At 38.9% G+C, this 22,227-nt stretch overlaps 1 protein-coding gene across 1 annotated transcript in view; it reads left to right on the forward strand.

Annotated features, from left to right (window-relative positions):
- The window catches only part of SIP1A (small and basic intrinsic protein 1A), a 39,293-nt gene extending 36,907 nt beyond the window's left edge, over nucleotides 1-2,386 (forward strand). Inside the window, exon 4 of the mRNA XM_086799902.1 lies at nucleotides 1,785-2,386. The gene's annotated coding sequence lies outside the window, so the exon portion shown is untranslated. The remainder of the gene's footprint in view (nucleotides 1-1,784) is intronic.
- The last annotated feature ends 19,841 nt before the right edge of the window (nucleotides 2,387-22,227 follow it).

Here is a 22,227-nt window from a genome sequence, read left to right on the forward strand (position 1 = left end):
TTACCAAAGACTGACGACAGCTGAGAGAGATGCTCTGAAAATGCCTCTATGCAAGAAATGAGACCTGTGCCCATGAAATTGGAAAAATCATCTATCTACAAATGCTCTCAAAAATGTGAGTAGAAACTCCCTGAAGAGATTAGTGACTATCGGCTGAAAGGGCACTTTGTTGTACAAGTAGGTGCCTCAGGGTGTGACAAAGGCAGTTTTTGTCCAATCATCACGGTGGATGGCCTCTTGGTTATACCCACTAAAGCCATCCATGAAACTGTACAGTGCATGGCCGGCAACGTCCTCCAATACCCCGTCTATAAAAGGGAGGGGAAAATCATCTTTGATAGTGGATTTATTAAGAGCACGGAAATCTACACATACCCTGATTTTGTTGGTCTTCTTCTTAGCAGTGATGACCATGGGGGAGAGCCACTCTTAGTGCTCCACCGGTGAGATGATGCGGGCCTCCTCCATCTTCTCCTGCTCTATCTTGAGAGCTTCAGCATACCTTGGATTGAGTTTGTATGCCCGACCTCTGACAGGTCTTGTGCCCAAGCAATGGGATGGCGTGAACCGAATGTCGGCTGGCATCCCTTGAAGATCCTTCTATGTCCATGCGAAGACATCTCTGTAGAAGTGAAAGAAGGCTGTAGCTCGCTGCAAAAGGTGTGGTGATCCCACAACCACGAGGCTAGGGGGATGGGGCGAGGCTTGTCGGTGGTGCCTAAGTTGAATTCTTTCGTCACTCTTTCGAAGGGCTCATTGGCTTCTGGCTCGGTTCTAATTGCTTCCAATTTCTTATCCAAATCCTTGTTCTCTTTCTTTCTTTTTAATGTTTTTCCTTTTCTGATTTGTCATCTGTCTCTTAACTGTCTGAACTCTCGCACTATCGATTCTTTTTCTTGTTCTTGTTCTTGTTCTTGTCCTCTCATGGTTTTTTTTTCCCTCAAAATCTTCTTCTGAATTGGTATCTTCTCTCACTTTATGATTCTTCTTTCTTTTTCTTTTTTTCTTGATCGTGCTGTTTTCCATCTTCAAGGCTTGCTCTGCTGGTTCCTGCACACTTCACGTCAGGTGATAACATTTTGCTCCGGGATTCTCGTTAATGAACCAGCTGCACAGTAGGTGTGGGACTCAATTGCCAAGATAACTTTCATTTTCTCAATGAATTCCTGTCATTGACCCTTGCTTGATTCGCCCTAGTTGGTACAACAATTTTTCGTCATTTCTTGGGTCTTGATACCCGGTGATAAATGCAATATGTGGGGGTATCCAGCCAACCCGTTGGTCCTGGCAGACCATGCAGACTTGTGCTTCCATCAGCTCCTTGTTTTGCCACCAACGAAGGACCTGTTTGCCATACTTGCCCAAACCGTCTGCCCTTCAACCCACTGCCTGTGTTGGATCTGTCTGCTGGGACGACCACACACCTAATATGCAAGATGGGGCTTGAATTTGGTCCACTTTACACTACTTGGGAGCCAGTTTTTTTTTTTCCCCACTTGGGCAAGCGCTCACTACTGTCATAATGCAGTTGTAAGTATTGTTTAGGCACATAAAATTATATGAAGTTTGTAAGAAAAGAGATGTTAAACAGCCCTGATGTGAGCATCTTGGGATTTGTCGGAAAGGGTCGCTCTGCTGTTGGTTTGATGCTCTCACTGCTGTAAGTTCTGTCACTGATTTCGGCCGCCTGTAGATATATCGGATATGAAAGGCTTGCTTTTTACACTTGGATGGCCTTCTCTCTTTTGTTGTCATTGTCCTGTATCTTACTTCTTTGCTTGCAGGCGAACTACTCATTTTCTGAGGGTCACATTTTTCTGTGCTGCTCCTCTGAAGGAATCAGACAGGCAGCCAGATTTGACCAAGAAAACTTTTACCAAGTTATAGCATGCAAGAGATGGCTGTCTTAATTATCAAAGCCACAACCAATTGAAGTAAATGGCAGAAGGCCTTGGAGATTCTACTAACCCCTTTGTAAATGTATGTATTATGCTCAAAACTCATCATTGAACGGGAATTGATTTAGGTATCCCATGTTGTTCCTGATCTTGAGGTTTTTCAGACATAGCTTTAGGGAATCAAGCAAAGACAAATCATGGAGTACAGATATGAATTTTGCAACAAGTTAGCTGCCTAAGTACGCTCTCGAGTTGGGACTACCAATTTCCCCCTGAAGGTGTTGCTAGTTCTGCCCCTATTTTGATTCTCTCTATAATGCACAGAAAGGATCCCCACTAATATCCTCTTCTTTGAACACCAAGCCCATGCTCCTCATCTGCCGATTTGATTATTCCTTCCAACCAGTTGGAGGTTCAAAATTTCAATTTAAAAACGCTCTTGCCTTGTGTTTTCATTATGACACCCCAATTGGCAATTTATTTATGTTTGTGTGCGCGCATTAAGTACATGCATGTGTGTGTGTGTGCACGCGCGCATGCATGTGTTGCAGTTTATCATTTTAATTGATACAATTGGATACACCATGAATATGTGGATGCGTTGTGGCGGGCCTTTCGGGACCAGATGGTGGATGGCTTGCCAGATGTGGCGAGAATAGCTAGGTAGATACACACCCACCCACCCGACGATGTTGGTTTGGTTTTGGCCCACTGATCCCCCTCACTTCACAGAGAGGTGAAAGGAAATGTCTGTGATAATTGAGGAAAAAAAAACTAGATGACCACATATAAATGGGGCTTCAAATAGTCAAATGTAATGTTGGAGGAGGTTGAGAGTAGTAGATCATCATCCAAGCGTACATACATCTAAAAAGATTAGGACCAAGATAAATTGTGGGGTTATGCAGTTTTGTAAGTGCAACTTAGTTCTCTTTGCCTAGGAAATCCAACTAATTAAATTAAATATCAATCTCTTGGATTGAATAGCATATAAGCTCAACTGTTATGAAAATGATCCAAACTAGACTTATAATCTTTATCTTAGTAAGTCACAATATAGTAATTAGGTCTAATCAAATATGACCTAGATTCAAATTGCCTGGAGCATGGTCCATAGACAAAATGACACCCCATTGTTTACTACAATGAGCTATAGTGTTGTCAATGAGTAATCTTTATCTAAGTAAATCAAAATACTTATAGTAATTAGGTCTAATAAAAAATGACCTAGATTTATATTGTCTCAAGCACGAACCACAGATAAAATGACACTTCCATCGTTTAAGTCTAGCAAAGAACGATAAGAACCTCCTTAGAAAATTGAAGTTTCCTTCTCAACATTGAATGGAAGGATCATGACCTCTAAAGATTGAGGGTTCCAACCTTGCCTGTAAACATAAAAAAGGCAAAAAAGCAAAAAGACATTATTTATCTTATTACTCACTAAATTCTCTCTAGACTTTTGTTTTCTTTGGGTGTAAATAATTTTCTGAAAATTATTTTCTATATGACCAAAAAGCAAAAGGTTGCTAAATTTTCAACAAAACGGTCCATAAGGTTTAAAAAGAATGTGGCAAAATGTGACTTGTAAATGTTCAAAAATTATCAAAGATTCATATTAAATGGATCGATTTTAGGATTGCACAATCACATTGAATTTTTTACTAGCAAAATTCTTCACTCTAATCATTTGAAATGGAAAAAAATGCAGAATTACTTTGGGATTGATGATGCACACATTGTCAATTCTCAAGAGAAGGCCAACAACAGCATTACAAGCACTAAAATGTGTTCATGCAAAGAGGAAAGATCTAATCTAAAAAATGATAACTACAATGTACTTATCAAAATTAAACTCACATAATTATTTTTAATTAAATAAATATCAAAATTAAGATTAAAAAGGTCATTTTTGTTAGCAGGATGTCGTTCTAGTGTTTATTTCCCTTCATTCTCGACCAACACATAATGATTTCAAATCCCAACGTCTCCTTACTAGCATGTACCCAACTTTGCAATTTATAAAGTAAAAATGGCACATGTAAAATGATGCACTTTAATCATAAAGAGCATTTGTGCTACCATAAAATTTCCTCATGAAGTGTTCAACAAAGGGAATATAGTAACAAATAACCATGAAATTACTTTAGCATATGTGAATGCATCTATCCATGGTTGGAGTCTTGAGAGAGAAAAAAGAATAAAAGATGCCATTTTGTAAAATCACAAACAAAGCCATAATTTTAGATAGTATCTACTTTTAGGTGAAAAATGAAATTGTCTTTAATTAAGAAAAGATATAAAGCAATGTTTAAGCATTTAGCGAAAAAAATCATTGTGTGTGCATGACTATTGAAAGCATTTTAAGGGTAGTCCTCAAGCAAAACTTATAACGTTTGTGAAGTGAAAATTAAAAAAATTACCTTCTTTGGATATTTTTAGCCTATGCTAAGTTATGTTTAGGGTAAGTTCAAAAAAAGGTGAGTGTTTTGAAAGAGTTTTTTTTTCTACACAGAAAGTCTTGAAAAGCCATAGAAATGACCTCTCTACACAAGATTGTTTTCCACACAAAAAGTCTTGAAACGCCATAGAAATGACTTCTCTCTACAAGACTACATAGTCTTTATAAAAAATCCTCCTTGAGATTGCAAGTGTCTTTAATTTTACTATATTTAGAGCAAAGGAATTATAGGATTATTAAAATCATTGTTTTTGTAGATAATCTTGTATTATGTTAAGTGTTCTAGAAGTTATAGCCATATTTTGAAGCACTTGCTTTGCCAAACATATTTTAATAATTGCTAGCAATTACATGTGCTATGATAAATTTATTTGTCTATTTCAATTCACAATTCATTAGGGAAGATACTTCAATTTTGTTAAGCTTTAAGATAGTTCATGTAGTGAGTGGTGGACTTCATGCCTTTTGATGAATATGTCAAGAGTTTGAAATTCTAATCATGACACTTCTAAAAGGAGGGTGATTCCTTATAAGCTATACATCTATAAATTTTCCATTTTGTTCTCCAACTAATTGATTGGTAGAATGAAAATATGCCCTAATCTAGAAATTCATCATTTTGTTCTGCTAATTGATAAATGAAAGTATCCAAAGTCTATACACATATAAATATGCGATATTAGATACAACTTTTGTTTATAAAAAGCTAGAGTCCTTAGAATATTTCCACAATGAGCATTTGAAGAAGACCTTTGACTACTACTTGTCCACAAATCTAATGTGCAATCTAGTCTTTTAAACAATAGAAATTGCAAAAACCAAGCACAACAAGTGTGTACAAGAGAAGTTTTTATAATATGTCTTCTCTTATTTGAAGAAGGCCTTTGACTGCTACACCTTGTCCACAAATCTAATGAGCATTTGAAGACGGCTTTTGACTACTACACTTCTCCACAAATCTAATGCATTTTGAAGAAGGCCTTTTGACTACTACGCCTTGTCCAGAAATCTAATGTGTAATCTAGTGTTTTGAAACAATAGAAATTGCAAAAACCAAGCATAACAAGTGTGCCCAAGAGAAGATTTTATAATATGTCTTCTCTTCTTATTTCATCTTGACCATGTTAACAATAGTAAAAAGCTCTAATAAATAAACAAGGAAGTACATGTTGAAAAATGCAAATGATTGGAGATGTTGCACCTTGATTTTAGCACCCAGTAGTATATGAAAAAGCACTAATAATAAGTAAGCAAGGAAGTACATGTAAAAAATGCATATGATTGGAGATGGTGCTCCTTGCATGAGTATATTAAACAAACTACTCATAATGTAGAGGAGAAAAAATATATTTAAGATGGGCATTTGGAGACTAAATTTGGTGTGTCCACAAGGCAGTAGTCCGATTAATGAAAGTGTTTAACTCTATCAAACCTACTCACTACACTCATTACATACTATAATATATATTATTAGTCTCACAAAAAGGACTTAATTTGTTGTTGTAGATTTTACAAGACAATAAGCACCATCTTAAACATCTCATCGGTTTCATTTTACTCAAAAATCTATTGAGCTATGAATTCCTTGTAACTTGTGTTTTGATCTATGATAAGGACTCCTTTTCCTATATAGACACTAAGGGCTCAAGCACAAAACTAAAATAATTATAATCGCCTTAGCAATTCTTACTCTATGATGTGTGTATGTGTATTTGCACGTGCACACACACACACACACACTAGTTGCCTAGGGTGGCTTATAGTAAGAAATTAACTCAAATATAATTAAGGATTAAGAGATAAGCAAGACTTATACAAAATAAAGAATTTGATCATAAAATAAATAGCGTCACCATATTTATTACACAATCCAAGTACAAGAAGGTACATCTTTATAGCTGTGATGAGAAGCCTCTAGATCCTCACACATCAAAGTACATGTGTCCACCATAAATGTGGTACACACACACACACACACACACACACACACATTACCCTTGAGATCATTATATACAAAAAATATGTGAGCTCCACCTGATCATGTGACTAGCGCACAACATGCGTCGAACACATGTGAACCATAAATGTTACTACACCATCTTCTCCCTTTTACAAATCACAAATATACTAAATAACCTCTAGAACTAGGAACTTTATAAAATGTGGACATTTCAGAGAAATATTTTTCTCCCCTCAATCATACAACAATGCACGGAGGGAGGCCAGAGGGAAAAGAATGAGGAAGAGGACATGAGTCCTAGCTTGAATTAGGTAGGGGTGGGGATTAGTAACCCTGGTGGAAACTCCTTCCATCCATGAGCCCATCGTTGTCCTCTCCCTTATCATCAAAAGAATCAAAATTAGCACCAGTATTATGGTGCTTCAAGAGATTGGGATACTAAAGATTATCATCAAAAGAATCACAATTAGCATCCTAGTATTATTGTGCTTCAAGAGATTGGGATACTAAAGATCTTACAATATATTGCTTCCAAAATTTGTTTGCATGGATGGAAAGCCCAAACACACCACACTCACCCAATAGAAGGCAAACTAAGTGGAGTGCACTTAGTTTTCATGGACGGAAAGCCCAAACACACCACACTCACTACTATAGTAGAAGGCAAACTAAGTGGAATGCACTTACCTTTCCCCACCATCTTGGAGAAGAGGCAAATGTGCTGTAGAGAAAGCTAGCACTTGAGAAGACCGGTGAGTTATCTATGATGACTCCCATGGCTTCAACGGCTCCAAGGTAGCTTCAGGGCAATAGCGCCCTCTCCTTACACACACCCTCACACTCTCCCTTGCATCAATGGCAAGGCATATGGGAGAGAAGAAATGACACACACACTCTCACACCCCCACACACAAGCATAGAACTACGAAGAGGCAAGAGAGCATAGAGATAGAGAGAGCAAGAGCATAAGAGGAAAGAGCTTAATTCTCAATCTAACCCAAGGGAATTCCCCTTTCTTATAAGTTCACTTATATAGAGCAAGAGCATAAGAGGAAAGAGCTTAATTCTCAATCTAACCCAAGGGAATTCCCCTTTCTTATTAGATAAGTTCACTTATATAAAAGTCACTTATTACTTTTGGGTGTCCACACTTAATTGACTTTTGGGCGCCCAAGTAGACCTTATTCTAATTTGTCTAATGTAGACACAAGAGTGTGGGTGCATGGGATGCCCGCTTCACATAAGGCCTGGACATCCCTTGGGTTGTTACAACTTGAAGTGAAATTTATGCAATATTAAAATGTGATAAAGTTAATCTTATCTTGCTTAGGCAACCACGTACACCTGGGGTATACCACCTTGAGTCCATAGCTACTTCATAGCCTGCATGAGCTTGATTGCATAGGTTTGTTTGGCTTCCTTCATTCTTTATTGCTTAATGATGGCTTCGGTTGCTTCCTTCACTTAGTGTTGATGTGGCCCATGAGTGTGAAAGTGATGTTGGGTCCCCAATAGTTGACCTTGGGTTAGCATTCCCCCCTCTTAGTTCTGAGTCCATCCTCGGGCCTAGGCAATGGAGGTATTGATGTGGTGCAATACATTGTTTGGCAACACATTCCTTGGAGGGGAAAAAACATCCAATCAACTTCCTTCATTCAAAATTTGAAGTAGCTTTAAGGAATCTAGGAGGGATCTTTGCTAGAGATTGTCGATGGCAAGGTTACAGATATTGGTGCAGATACATGTTCTAGGGTGCTTAATTCATGTGCTTGAATGGTGCAAGCACCGAACTACTTATATGCATTGCGAAAGTAAAAAATAGTATGCAGTGCAAGTAAGAGTATTAGTAGGGGAGGGCGTTCATTTTCTCGAGGTTCTAACCATAGTGCACATAGTGTGTGAATGGCAAAGTATTGTGCATGAGTGATATAGAACCATGAGAGGCTTTTTGCAATATATACTCCTTCCTCCACCATATAAGTATTGTTTATCATTTTATGCCTGTCCATTTGATGTAAGCGACTTGATTTAGACTCTTATGTGTGTCTCTCCAACACACGCAACTTGGAAAATGATGAGTAATAGAAAAATAAAAAAACCGTGAAACAAAAATGTTACAAAGACTAAGTAAGCTAGGACTGATTGCTCTCCACCATGTTTTGGGCTTTGAGAAGACTCTAAAATATTTGGTGTTGCATAGTGAATGATTGTTGATCCCTAGAGTTGTCAATGATTGAGGACATGCGTGTGGCGATGGTAAGCCACTGCATGTGTTTTTTCTAGAAGTGACTTAGGATCATATCTTCAAAGGCTACATGATAGTGACTAGGCAGGTACTGCAAGTGTTAGTAGTAGAAAGCTATGTGATCCAGATCTAGGCCTTCATTGAGATCAAAGATAAAGTATGATGTACCCCATGATGTTTGTTGTCTCTATGGGTCGATTAAAATAATGATGAGGTTAAGGAAATGCTGCACCACCATAACAAAATCTGGGTCAAGGATATCTTTCCATTACAAGAGGAGTGAAAGTATGTAGGCTCAGAAATCCAAGAAGGAAAACTGATGTGCTGGTTGGAACCTCAAAAAATTATACAGCTTACAAAATTCCAAGCATGAACACCTACTTTCATATGACATGTAAGTACGCTCGATTATAATAGGAGAGTGATAATTAAGCATATATATCCAAACAATATTTCTTTTTTAACCACTTGACTCTCCATTCTGGTTGGACACTATATTGTCCTTCTTTCTGTGCAATCTTGTCTTCTTCTATGGTTTCAAAACCACCCCCTACTCGGAATGACGTCCTGTTCTCCACCTTTTAAAGTACCTGTGAATTATGAAGGTTACCAATCTGATGTCTAGTAGATCTGCAAGATGAGGATTTGAGAGATTGGCATCCCTAGCTACCATTATATCCCATAGCTAGAGATTGGCATCCCTAGCTAGAGATTGGCATCCCTAGCTACCATTATATCCCATAGTGCTTTTGAACTTGATGAGGGCCATAACTCCATAAGAACATGTCTTGTAACTCATGGTGCATAAGGCACGAGGATCCTTTTCAAGTCATCTTTGGGAAAATTTGGTTTTCCTAAAGGATCATATGGGATTACCTACCTTATAGCTCTAGTTTGTATTGCTTAACATCTATGACATAATCTCTCCTTGTGTCTTGAGTGACTAGGCTTTGGATTTATAAGTGATATTTCCTATGTAGTAGGAGGGGGTGCAGATGCTTCTGGTGTACCCTTTGACATATCATCTAACTAATCATATGCGTTAATGTAATCTGCATGCCTTTGAAATTCCTCATCATCCTTATGTGTCTGCCTATGAAACACTAAGAGCCAAGGGAAAGTCAATGTGGTCAACACAAGTTGTGCCTATGTCATATCCCATATTTAGGCCACACATGCAGTTGATAGGTCCCCTCAGGTGAGTTTCCTCTTCACTATTACCTATGGGTAGTTGACATGTTCCTCTTTGAAGTGACCATTAGAACTAGTACTCTGGGTGAAGCAGGTTATTTAGTGACAATGGATTAAAGCTTCAAGATTCTCGACGGTGTTGTGTACACCTATGAATGAGATGAATCTAGATGGTTATATGTTGATTGGGCTTCCTATGGGTCTCAGGTCATCATCCATACAACATTGTTTCAACATTTGCTAAGAGCACACCACTTCACCCTTTAGTGCACTTGGAACACTAAGCTTAAGGAGTTCTTCATATATCTCTGACTTTATGAGAACTAGTGTCCATGCTTCAAAGTTGAGAACAATAGGATGAAGTGCCATGTATGCAACTAAGTCCCTGGGATTTACCAAGAGTATATCATCATGTAGCACTACCATGGCTAGGGTAGGATGTACCAACTGGTCAAACTGATGTGTTATGATTATGTTATTGATATCCATTTATGGATGAGTGATAACTTGAGAGCTAATACGATAACAACTAGGTGGTAGACGATGTCCTTGGGAAAGAAATATATTCTAGTAATGGTGCTGTGTATCCCTGATCACCTAAGTGGCTGTCTATCCAAGATCTCTTCGTTTTGCTGCTCTACCTTGTTCCTTAGCAGGTTCTTGGTTTCCATCCTTGGTTTGGTCTTTTTCCTCTTCTACATTTGTCAGCCTTTCCATCCTTGGTCTGGCCTTTTTCCTCTTCTACCTTTGCCAGCCTTTCCATAAGACTTGACACCTCCAAAGTCATATTGTATCTTCATGAGCTCTAGATTACTCGTGCTTGCTTGTGGAACTCAATAGGCTATGACCCATGAAAACATAGGATAGAGCTAGAGCTTGTTCTATAGACAATGTATCCTCCAATTCCTTTGTAAATGTTGATGCTTTGGTAAGGTTTCTTTGTAAGTGGTATATGGATACTTTGTGGGGGCCAAGGGGGTGTCCATCTTTTGGAATTTTAGGAGTGGAATTTGGAGGAGGAGTTCATCTTGAATAGATGTGAATGTGGGAAGTGGATGTTTATGGCTATTCACAACAGTAGTGATAGGTGGTGGAGAAGGGTGATGTAGAGATGGGAGGTGTGGAAAATAGGGGAATGGGAGATGGGAGGTGTGGAAAATAGGGGAATGGTGGATGAAGAGGGTGTTGGGTAATGAAATAGAGGATGTGTAATTGGAGGGGGTAGGGGTAGATGAGGATACTACGGTGGAAGATATAGTAATAGAGATGGGTTGCAATGTAGAGAAAGATGAAATGGGAATGATTTCGCCATTGATGTGGTGGTTGGGGGTGTTCTAGTTGATAAAGAGGCAGTACAGGCATGGATGGTACTACAAATGGGAATGATTTTGCCATTGATGTTGTGGTTGGGGGTGATCTAGTTGATAAAGAGGCGGTATGGGTATGGTGTTAGAATACGCAGCGGAGATGATGACCAAATCTGGAAACACTTGAGCAAGAACAGTGCAGAAAAATAGCACAAGAGAAGGAGAGAGATAGGGGCGTGTAACTCTGCTCTATATACACAAGAAGATCCGCAAATACAAGATACAGTACAAGACACATGTGGCAAGGGGCTGTGGGGCCATTTTATATGGCCCCCAAGCAGCAGTCGGCCTACTCCAAAGACAGTCGACAGGCCTATCTCTCCACGACCAGCATCTATACCAATTGGCCAGAATCGTGCACTGTCGGCCAGCACCAGAAAGGTGTCCACACACAGTCGGATACAGTCGGCCAAGATAAAGGTCCTCCTGCCGCCGCTAGAAGACTGCCACACACCCAAGCCATAGAAAAATGAAAAAGTATGGGGAAAAAATACAAGGAGTGAGGAAAAATGAGAAAACACCTACAATGGGCAGGCACACCCACAACAGAGGCCCTGATGTGTCAGGTAAAGACACGAGATGACTTCTAACACCCCCTCTCAGCTCTTGGCTGTGAAACCAACCACAGGGAGATGGAGTGCCGCCGAAGCAACGCCTGAGATAGCGACTTCGTGTGAAGAGGTCCACCGCACTGTCCTCCGTCAAACAAAACTCTAGCAAGATGTCATCAGCAAAATTATCTATTCACAAACAAAGTGCCTCTGGATGACCAAGGATTCCACTATTGGAAACCCAATCCTGCCAAGTAACCTCTGCAACCTCACCACCTCTTCACAAGCAGCCCAGTACTCTGCCAAACTGCTCCTGAGCCTGAAGTAGATCTCCTTGTTTCTGGATCTCCTCCCCAATCCGAGTCACTCCAACCATGGAGTCGGACTCCATCCATCAATCCCCCTCCTGTGTAAAAGAGACCAAGATCCTTTGCATGTTGCAGAAACCACAAGATACGCAATCCTACCTCCCAAAGAGTTATCTGCAAAACCATGAGCTCAACAGCCTCATCAGGAAGCTCCCGTGTCCAATTTGGTATCCATCAACCAAATCAATGAACCATTCTGCTTCTGAGGAGTCAAAGAGGCATCATATTGCTCACAAGGATCAACACCTGTTATGGTGGGAAGCCAAGTCCTAGAAACTTGCTGAAGACCACTCAAGGCCTTTGAAAACCTGTAACCAACCCCCTCTGAATCCAGAACCACAAAGCCTGGAGAATGTGCAACAACCACCTCCTTCTGCAAGTAATCAACTGCCATCTGCCTGGCTTTCCCTGTGGAAAGAATATCCTCATCTACAGGAGTTTCTTTGTCCTGAATACTACGAGACATCAAAGCTTAAGTTACCTGTAAAGTTTCCTCTGACTGACAAACACAAGAACTACCAACATCTGTATTGGAAAGTTCTTGCCAACTGCTGCCACATCAACTGGCTATCCTCCTCCATCTGGTTCAGGAAAGCCTGCACACGTGCAGCGTATCCACACTTAAGTGGCGATTACCAGACTGTCACTCGTCACAAAACTGAGGACCTCTAGGAGAGAGAGTGCTAAAAGTTTGTAAACTCCATTCTCCACTCCGCCTTCCCAAACTACCTGACCTATTACCTTGTCCTGGAGAGCAACAAAATGCTTATCAAACTCCACCCGTACGCCAGTCTTGCAAACCTGATGCACTGACAATAGATGAAAACCAAGTGTGGGAACATACAACACCTGGGAGGAATGCTTCCCCCCTCTGCCATCGAGAACTATCTCCAACCTGCCCTCACTGTGAACTGGGATAGTGGATGTATCCCCAGTAAGAATGTGACCAGAATACTTGTAGAGATCCTGTAACTCTAAACGGGAAGGAGTCATGTGCTTGGAACCACCCCTGTCTAGAATCCACTCCCGAGTATCCGTATAGCAGCGAGTCCTCCAACCTCCTCCTTGCCTTCAAGAAAATGAAACATCGGTGTCCATCACCTCCAGGTGCACAAAAGCTGGAGTCTTCATGATTGCTCTGCTGAGGAGTCTTCACCCTTCTCGGTGTTTTGCTTGGGACACTGCCTCCAATAGTGGCCTTTCTCGCCACAATCATTACAGGTCCTCTCTGCCTTTAGTTTCTCACCGGTCAGCGGCGTCGGACTTCTTCTCAGAAGACTTCTCTAATGAAGCCTTCCCTTTGCCCTTGTTGTTACGACCTTTCGACCGTTGGCCAGTTAAGCTTAAATTTTTTCCTCTTTTTTGAGCCTCTGCTTTGTTTAAAAATTCTTGTTTGAACCATGTTTAAATTCTCAAGGGGATTCAAGGATGCTGTTAACCCTCGATGAAGACCTCTTAGCTATCGACCCTAGCCACACTCCATCATTTTCACCTCTTTTGACCACGGATTTCGAAAGGTAAAATTCACATTAATGTATTCTTTTACATGTACGATTGCCACTTGTATATGAAAGGCATGCCACGGGATAGTTTAATTAGGGTGTACCAATGAGTATAAGGTTTACACTAGTGTAAGTGGTGTAGGAGGCCTAGGACCTAATTTTTAGCTTTGGTCACCTAAATGGTGTAAACCCTGAAAACCAAGGAGATAAGGCAACCCTAACCCCTCATTCTCTTGCTTATCACTTGCCTTTCTTGATTCGAGCTCTAGTGTGCTTGTCTGTACGTGTATGAGTGTGTGTGTGAGTGAGAGATCGAGCTGCAAGGAAGGTGGAGCTTCTCTTGTGTGCACGACAACAATACGGAGGTCAAGTTCTCACATGTTCCATCGACGATGCTTCCTATGAGGATGAGGAATCCAAGCATTCACGAGGTAAGTGACATACTATGACCATGTATTGTAGGCAATGTTATGGTATATTGGTTGCTTGAGCCCTTGCGTGCTCTTGTGACGGTGGTTTGGAAATGCCCCATGACATTGCGTAGTGCACATGTGCCTTTCCTGTGGTGTTAGGGACACCCATAATTGGTGCTTATCAAGGAATAGATCCATGATCGCTTAGCCATCATTACATCTTGAATGCTTTTGTATTGTTTTTGTTTTAAACAGTAATGAGGTTATGCTAATAAGGAAAGATTAGAGTAGGAAAATCAATTCTATATGTGGATTGTTGATGCATTTTATGCTCATTTTTGCATTCTGTATGATTCTTGATGTTGTTATTTTTCTTCTTGTTACCCTTAATCCCCCAATTCTTTCACCATTTTTGTAATTTTTATAATTTTATACTTTTTGGTTTTTTTAAATTTTTTTTTGAAAAACAGTATAGAAGTCTCAAAATTAATTTAATTCAGGTAGTTTAATCCTGAAATCAAAATCTAGGTATAGGGTGAACCCTAGTATAGACTTGTTATATGGCCAATGTTGGTCTTTTGCCAACATTCAGATTTGAGTGGGTGGATTAGAGAGAAGTTAATTTTGAATGAATTTCTACGTAGATCTGGTTTTTACCATTAGGCTTAATCTAATGAGTAACCCCATTGAATTCGGTACACTGGTTATGCCAAGTGTTCCTTAGGTTTGGTAACGTAGTAAATGCATCTAGCTCTACTCTCACCAAACATGGCAGAATCTTAGGAGATAGGCTCCGCGTCCTAGAAATAGTCAAACTGATTGGACCCAAAGTTTGAAAGCAGACATCAAAAACAAAAACAAAACTCAAAGTATGAAAAAAAAGGAAAGAAAGAAAAAGAAAAAGAAATGGCTATTGCCCGGTAGCCCCCAAAAAAAGGAAACTAAGAAGATAACCATTGCCATGTTAGATCTTGGTAGGTCTTTTGGCTCCTAGTGTAGTGCCTTGGGGCTGTAGCCTTAACCTTCATGGGGTGGGACCTTGTGTTCAAAAATGTGCTAATAAAAAGGCTAAAGTAAAGTTATCATTGTAATTAGGAGGTACTTAGCGGTTCTTAGATACTCTTGTGAAGAACAGAGGCCTCTACGCCAATACTTTGATCTCTATCGGGGGTGCCTTATTACTACTTATTTACTTTGGATTTTTATGATAATAATAATAATAATAAAGGGCTTTATAAATAAATAGCTTAGAAATTTTACGTATAAGACTAGACTATAGCTTGAGATGGGTTCACATCAGTGATAGTATGTTGAGACTAAGGCCATAACCATAGGCATAAAATATTCTTAAATAAGTTTTGGTTTGATATAATTTGGACCAACTTTAATATTAATCCATGTAATAACTAGAAAAATTTTACCAGTCATAAACAAAGTTTCATGATAGCATGTTTAAGTATTTCATCGTTGATAAAGTTATATTATTTTCAACAAGAATATTTTTCTGGCTACTACCATGTTGTCATCCACAAGTGGAGAAGCATCTTTCATAGAAAGCTTTGCATTAGCCTTCATGGGTGTAACCATTGACTTGCACTCAGCCATGCCAAATGCCTTTTATATACTTTTGCTAAGAAATGAATATATTCCATCTAACTCTACCAAGCTTCAATCCCCAAACAAAAATACATAAGCCCAAGGTCTGTCATTTCAAACTCTAAACTCAACATCTCATGTGTTTGTTAGATCTTCTCTTCATGGTTCCCTGCCATAATGAGTTCATCCACATATAAAAATTATCATGTACCTACCTTGCTCAAAAAAAATATACAAATTTACATATGATGAGCTTTTCGAAACACTCATACTTATAAAGAAATCATATATCCCCATTGGCACTATGCTCGAGGGACTATAATTTATTTTTACGAGAGCAAGAGCTGGTGGTATGATCTATGGATCTAGAGTAGGACTTGACTTTGCATCAACCCTTATTGTAATTTTCCATAACTCATATGAATCAAGAATGGAACTAATCTTGAACTTCCAAAGAATGTAATTTGTTCCATCCAACTTTCCATCACCAAACAGTGGAGGATGAGCACGGGCAATTGTGTTATTTGTATGTTAGGCCAGCTCTCCAAATCTACGTTCAATAGCAAACTGCCAAAAAATAAGCTTTGCCTAGAGCCTAAGCTCTAATACTATGTAAGAAAATACAAACAGTAGAAGCATGATCTACACAATTCAAACCATTATATTGTAGAAAGAAACAATATTACTCCTTTTGAACTTTGATTTACAAACTAATGGTTGTCCACCTACCCATGTGCTCTAAGTAAGAAGCTTTAATGGTGATCTAGACAGACTCTGGATAGAGGTTACCACTTGAACACAATGAACTCAATAATTGGGACCATATTGGACTATAGCAAAGTCTTATCCGAATTTACGTAGATCTCATGACCATCTGATATTGTCTGGATCCTTAAACGGGCCTTGCAACCCGAGAACAATGTCTCCTCGATTTTTTGCTATTATCCTCCCTCAATGGTCACAATATTACCCAAGGAAAATATTGTATTGCAATTTGTGAATTTGCATGCCAAGCCTTCAATATTAATTCTCAAGAGAATTGCTAGAATGCTTTCATCAAGCTTATTTCACATTTTCATTTAGAGAACTTTCTTGATCAAGTTTCTACCATTTTGAGGACTAGTTCATGTTCTCACTTTGCCTCAATAAGCCCAATGTTGGACTCACAACATCCACATTCCAAGCATTAAGGTATTTATGAAATCTTTTTAATTTTGTAAATTTCTCAAGTCATGATTGTTCATTTGTTTATGACAAAAGAAGATTAGAAGATTTTTTATTATTATGAATTAGCAATTAATAAAAGTATTTACTTGTGATTTTTGAAGGGTCTTCATCATAAGGATCAAGCATTGACACATCCAACTCTACATCACCATTGGAAATCTCTTTGCCTAAATTTTCTTAACAAGTAAGAGACGATCCAACTCTCTTTGTCTCTGTTTCCCTCTTCACAAAGCATTAAATATGTATATATGGATTAGGTGGCATTTAAAAATCTTATGTGGGTCCCAAAAAGGAGGAAAAATACAATTAGTGTATTGTTTGGATGGAATGTACCCTCTAGAAATATTCAAGAAGTGTATTGTTCGGATGGAATGTATCCACTTAAAATATTCAAGAAGTGTATTGTTTGGATGGAATGTACCCTCTAGAAATATTCAAGAAAGTGTAGATCCCAAAATTATAACAATGAAAGAGACATTAATTTGAACGAGGAATAAATGAAGACTTGGACATGAATGGTATTGATTTGGCTAGTCTAGCATCATGTGAGTTCCCAAAAAGAAAGTTCTGTAAAGAGTGGAAGGACAAATTTCTTTGGCTAAGAACTATTTTGCAAAAAGAAGACAAATTTGTCATGAACTGTGGCTAAATGCATGGCCCTTGGGGAATTGGGGATGATTGTGTTACTATTTAGTATGATGCCATAAAATTTCATGTTGCTTCCTCTAGTGGCCACAAAACCGTGATGGCTAAATGGTCATGTGATATAGACAAACAAACTAATCCCATTGCGATGGATGTTGCTGAGATGGATGATGTTAACAAATCTTGGGTCATTACAATAATGAAATTCATGTACTTTGTCACACAAAGGGATTTGTCCATAGCTACATATGAAGACTTATGTAGTCTTGCCATGTCTTTGAAGGTTCCAAATATGCTAAAAAGTATATATTTCTCATCATATATAAGTCGGTACTGTGGATATCAATTTCTTTATGCTATAGCCACTAAACTTCTAGAGGTGCAAACAATATCTTTGCTAGAGGCTCCTTGCTACACAATTATGCTTGATGACACTATCGATCGTGGATTAGAATTACATTTAATTTTTTATGCCACTTATATGAAATCCAAAGGTTTAGGGTAAAGCATTCAGAGTACTGTGGTCTCTTGAAAATTGTAGATGGAACATGCAAGACAATTTAGAAGATTTTTTATGCAAATCAAGTCCATGTGCAGAAAAGTTGGTAGGTGTGGGTAGGTGTGGCTACAAATGGTGCCTCTAACATGACGGGATGTGAAATTGGGTTTGTAACTTTATTGAAGAATGATATGCCTAACTTGATGAGAGCATAACATTGCACATAGTGAGGCATGTTGCAGATGCTTCAGAAAGGTTTCTTGAGCTCATGTTCGTGGAAAAGCTTGCCAAAACAAGTTTTACTCGGGTTAACAAAAGATCTTTTAGACATTATGCAAGTTGATATACATCATGTTCTCCAAATCCATAGCATAAGGAATGGATCTTTTAGAAATTATGCAAGTCACATGCATATCATGTTCTCCAAATCCATAGCATAAAGAAGATAATTTATAATATTTTTTAATGCAAATGAGGTCCATGTGCACAAAAGTTGGTATGTGTGGCTATAGAAGGTGCCTCTGACATGATGGGATGTGAAATTGGGTTTGTAACTTTGTTGAAGAATGATGCTCTTGACTTGATATGAGAGCATTACATTGCACATCATGAGGCATGTTGCAGATGCTTCAGAAATGTTTCTTGAGCTCATGTTCATGGAAAAGCTTGCCAACAAGTTATACTCTTGGGTTAACAATTCCTCAAAGAGAAACGATGAGTAAATGGATATTTTAGACATTATACAAGTTGATATTGAAAGATGTGATCTACATTAGTTGTAGGCTCACTACCTTAGGTGGGTGGTTTTAATACTTTGTAAGCTATGGGACTATGATATGATTAATCATAGTGGTCTAAGGTGATCTTAGATATCTTAGGCACCTTTTGGATATGTGGTGGATGATGATCTTGTGGAGGCAAGTGGCATGCCCAATTGATCTAGGCGCCCCCCCCCCTTTGGCTTGATGTATAAATACCCCCACACCCTATGTGGGTAGTCACTTCCTTGTTGTAGCCTTTGTGGTTTACTCCTTTGGAGAGCAATAGAGAAGTGAGCCTTTGTGGCAACAATACTCTAGTCATTATCTCTTGCTTATGCAAGCTTCATTTCTTTGTGTGAGTAATCATCTATTCTAGAGGGAAACCGTCTATGCTTGCTCTCTTGTGAATAGATTGGGAATACACCTTGTTAACATTTGTGTTGTCTCTTGTAATCAAGGAGTCTTATATTTGTGATTGGCTTATCTTATGATGTTTGCTAACCACTCTTCTAACATGGTATCAGAGCTTCTTTCCTAGGCCTTCATTTCATGTGTGGGAATCATGGGTGAAGTAGTGGGATGTGTTGTTAATCTTCTTTGTGAAGTTCTTTATTTGTAGCTAACTCTTTGTGAGTTGAGCTTGTCATTGTTTGTGGGAAGATTTTGGCAAGTTTATTCGTTGTGGGAATATACTCCTTGTATTTCTAACTAATCTCCATTTGAGTAGCACATGTTGGGATTAGGGAAATCTTGTGGAAGTGATACTAATTCTCATCTTCATAAACTGGCCTTTTAATTAATGGCAAATCAACAAGATTGAGAGAGAGAGTTTGTTTGGGTGTAACACCATTGTGGGTGTTGTTTTTCACATAGGTGAGCTACATCTTATTTTCTCTTAATGATGGTGGCAATCGAGAGAGGAAGTGAGAGAGAGTTTTTTTCATTTATTTGAGAAGAGAGATTCACAATTTCTTTTGTGTGAGGAGAGAGGGAGAGAGAGAGAGAGGAGTCTCTCAAGATCTATGTGATCAAATCTCTATATGATAAGAGGCTACTTTGTGCAAGAATTTGTGTAAGCTGGGAGTGAGAAGAGTAAGGTTATCTTCAAGTACCAAGTAAACTCTATGTGAGCCAAAATCTAACTCAAGATCAGCTTCTCCAACATGCGGCTGTGTGCTTCTTGTGGTGACCAACAAAGTAGCAAGCATTTCACCTTCTCCAAAGCAGAGGCGGCGAGCAAACTGTAACTTCAAACGGAATCGGCCAGCAGGCTGTTTCTCGTCCCATTTTTGGGTCTTTGCCTTAGTTAGCTATTCAAGCCTTCATCAACAATATTTTTTTCAAAATTCTCTTGTTGTGGTGTGAAGCTAATTCGTTTCAACATTTGTGTTCACACTCTTTGTGAGTGGAAAGAAAAAAAAAAGGAGAAACAGGGAAAAAAAAGGGAGAAAAATCATTGTAAACAAAAGTCCTTGTATTATAAAGCACTTTCCCTCATTAGTGGTGCATTTTTTTTCATGGAGAGAAAGGATGGCATGCTCATGTGACTCACCAGTGTGGTAAAACCGAAAGCGAGATCTAGGAGCAAATATTTGAAGAGATAGCTTGGTAACTAAGGGGAAGAAAGCTCCATCCTATTACAGTGCAGCTAGGTCTTGGGGATTCACAGATTTTTGAAGTAAAAATTTGGATTTATATGGTGAGGGGGCGACTTCTTTGTGAAGCAAGAAGAGTAGTAGTACTCTTGTCTTCTTTTGTTGTACAAACCCTCATCTATAAAGGGTTCAGAGAGGGTAGTTTTCTCATCTTATAACAATGGGGAGCAACAGAAATGGGTATTTCAAAAGGGGAGATAGGTTTGATGGATCTAAGTATCACACTTGGCCCATCAAGATGCAAATGGCTTTGACATATAGAAACCAATAGCAGGGAACCTTGATATGGTTACAAAATGGGAGAGAAATGATGCAAAGCCCCCTCATACATTATCAATGGCTTGAGTGATAACCAAATACATCAAGTCAATTCCTCCCCTACCTCTAATGATGCTTGGCTAAGATTAAGAGCAATTTTTGGTCAAGTAAATGATGCATCTCGTCTTTTCTTAAGAAAAAAATTATACAGGTTGGAGAAAGAGGAGAAGACCATAGTGGCTCTCACATTAATGACATAAGGTGTCTAATAGACCAGCTTACTAGAGCTGGTGTAGTAGTTCAAGAAGAGGAGGCTATTTTCATTTTTCTTGCAAGTATTCATGTAGCATATGAGCAATGTGTTAGTGTCATTGCAAATCAACCTAATCTAACTCTTGTCACTGTATCGTCTTCACTCATTCTCGAGGAGACAAGCTTGGAAGGAAGGAAAGCCTCTACTTCAACTACTTCTCCTACTAGTGATATAACAAACCCTCAGCACCCAAGTGAGACAGCCTTGTTGATGGATGGTCAAAAGAAAAAGTTAAAGACTGCAAGGTCTTGTTTCTACTACAAAAAGAAGAGCCATGTCGTCAAGGATTGCTGCAAGAAGAAGAGAGATGAGGCAAATGAAGCTAAAGGCAAGAAAGAAGAACCTACAAAACATGAAGCAAACTATGTAGACACCTTGTTCTAAAGGTGTCCTATTTGATCTTCATTATTGTCATTGGTCAATTGTATCTCTATGATAGCCAGTTGGCAAATTATCTTTTATATTTTTCACTTTGTGTGAGTCTTGGTCTACACACCCTGTGAGGTTAGTATGTAGATCAAGAGAGGGTATTGAAAGATGTGATCTACATTAGTTGTAGGCACACTACCTTAGGTGGGTGGTTTTAATACTTTGTAAGCTATGGGACTATGATATGATTAATCATAGTGGTACAAGGTGATCTTAAATATCTTAGGCACCTTTTGGATATGTGGTGGAGGATGATCTTGTGGAGGCAAGTGGCATGCCTAATTGATCTAGGCACCCCTCCCCTCCCCCCCCCTTTGGCTTGATGTATAAATACCCCCACACCCTATGTGGGTAGTCACTTCCTTGTTGTAGCCTTTGTGGTTTACTCCTTTGGAGAGCAATAGAGAAGTGAGCCTTTGTGGCAACGATACTCGTCATTGTCTCTTACTTATGGAAGCTTCATTTCTTTGTGTGAGTAGTCATCTATTCTAGAGGCAAGCCTTCTATGCTTGTTCTCTTGTGAATAGATTGGGAATACTCCTTGTTAACATTTGTGTTGTCTCTTGTAATCAAGGAGTCTTATATTTGTGATTATCTTATCTTATGATGTTTGATAACCACTCTTTTATGATGCACACCATGTTCTCCAAATCCATAGCATAAGGTGGTCCCCCCTACCTTGTGGTCAAGTTATTAAAAGAATGCCTGCTATTTTGACTATATGGAGAATCAAAAAGGTCACTGAATGGTACAACAAGGGAACGATTTTCAGTGTGCATATTTTTTTGTATGACTTATTGGTTTGATTCCTACTAGTTTGACTATATGGAGAAATGAAAAGGTCATCAAATGGTGCAATAAGGTAATATTATCATTGTATAGATGGAT

Source organism: Cibotium barometz, chromosome 1 (assembly GCF_041138505.1).
Source record: "Cibotium barometz isolate CiBa-2024 chromosome 1, ASM4113850v1, whole genome shotgun sequence".
Classification (NCBI taxonomy): Eukaryota; Viridiplantae; Streptophyta; class Polypodiopsida; order Cyatheales; family Cibotiaceae; genus Cibotium; species Cibotium barometz.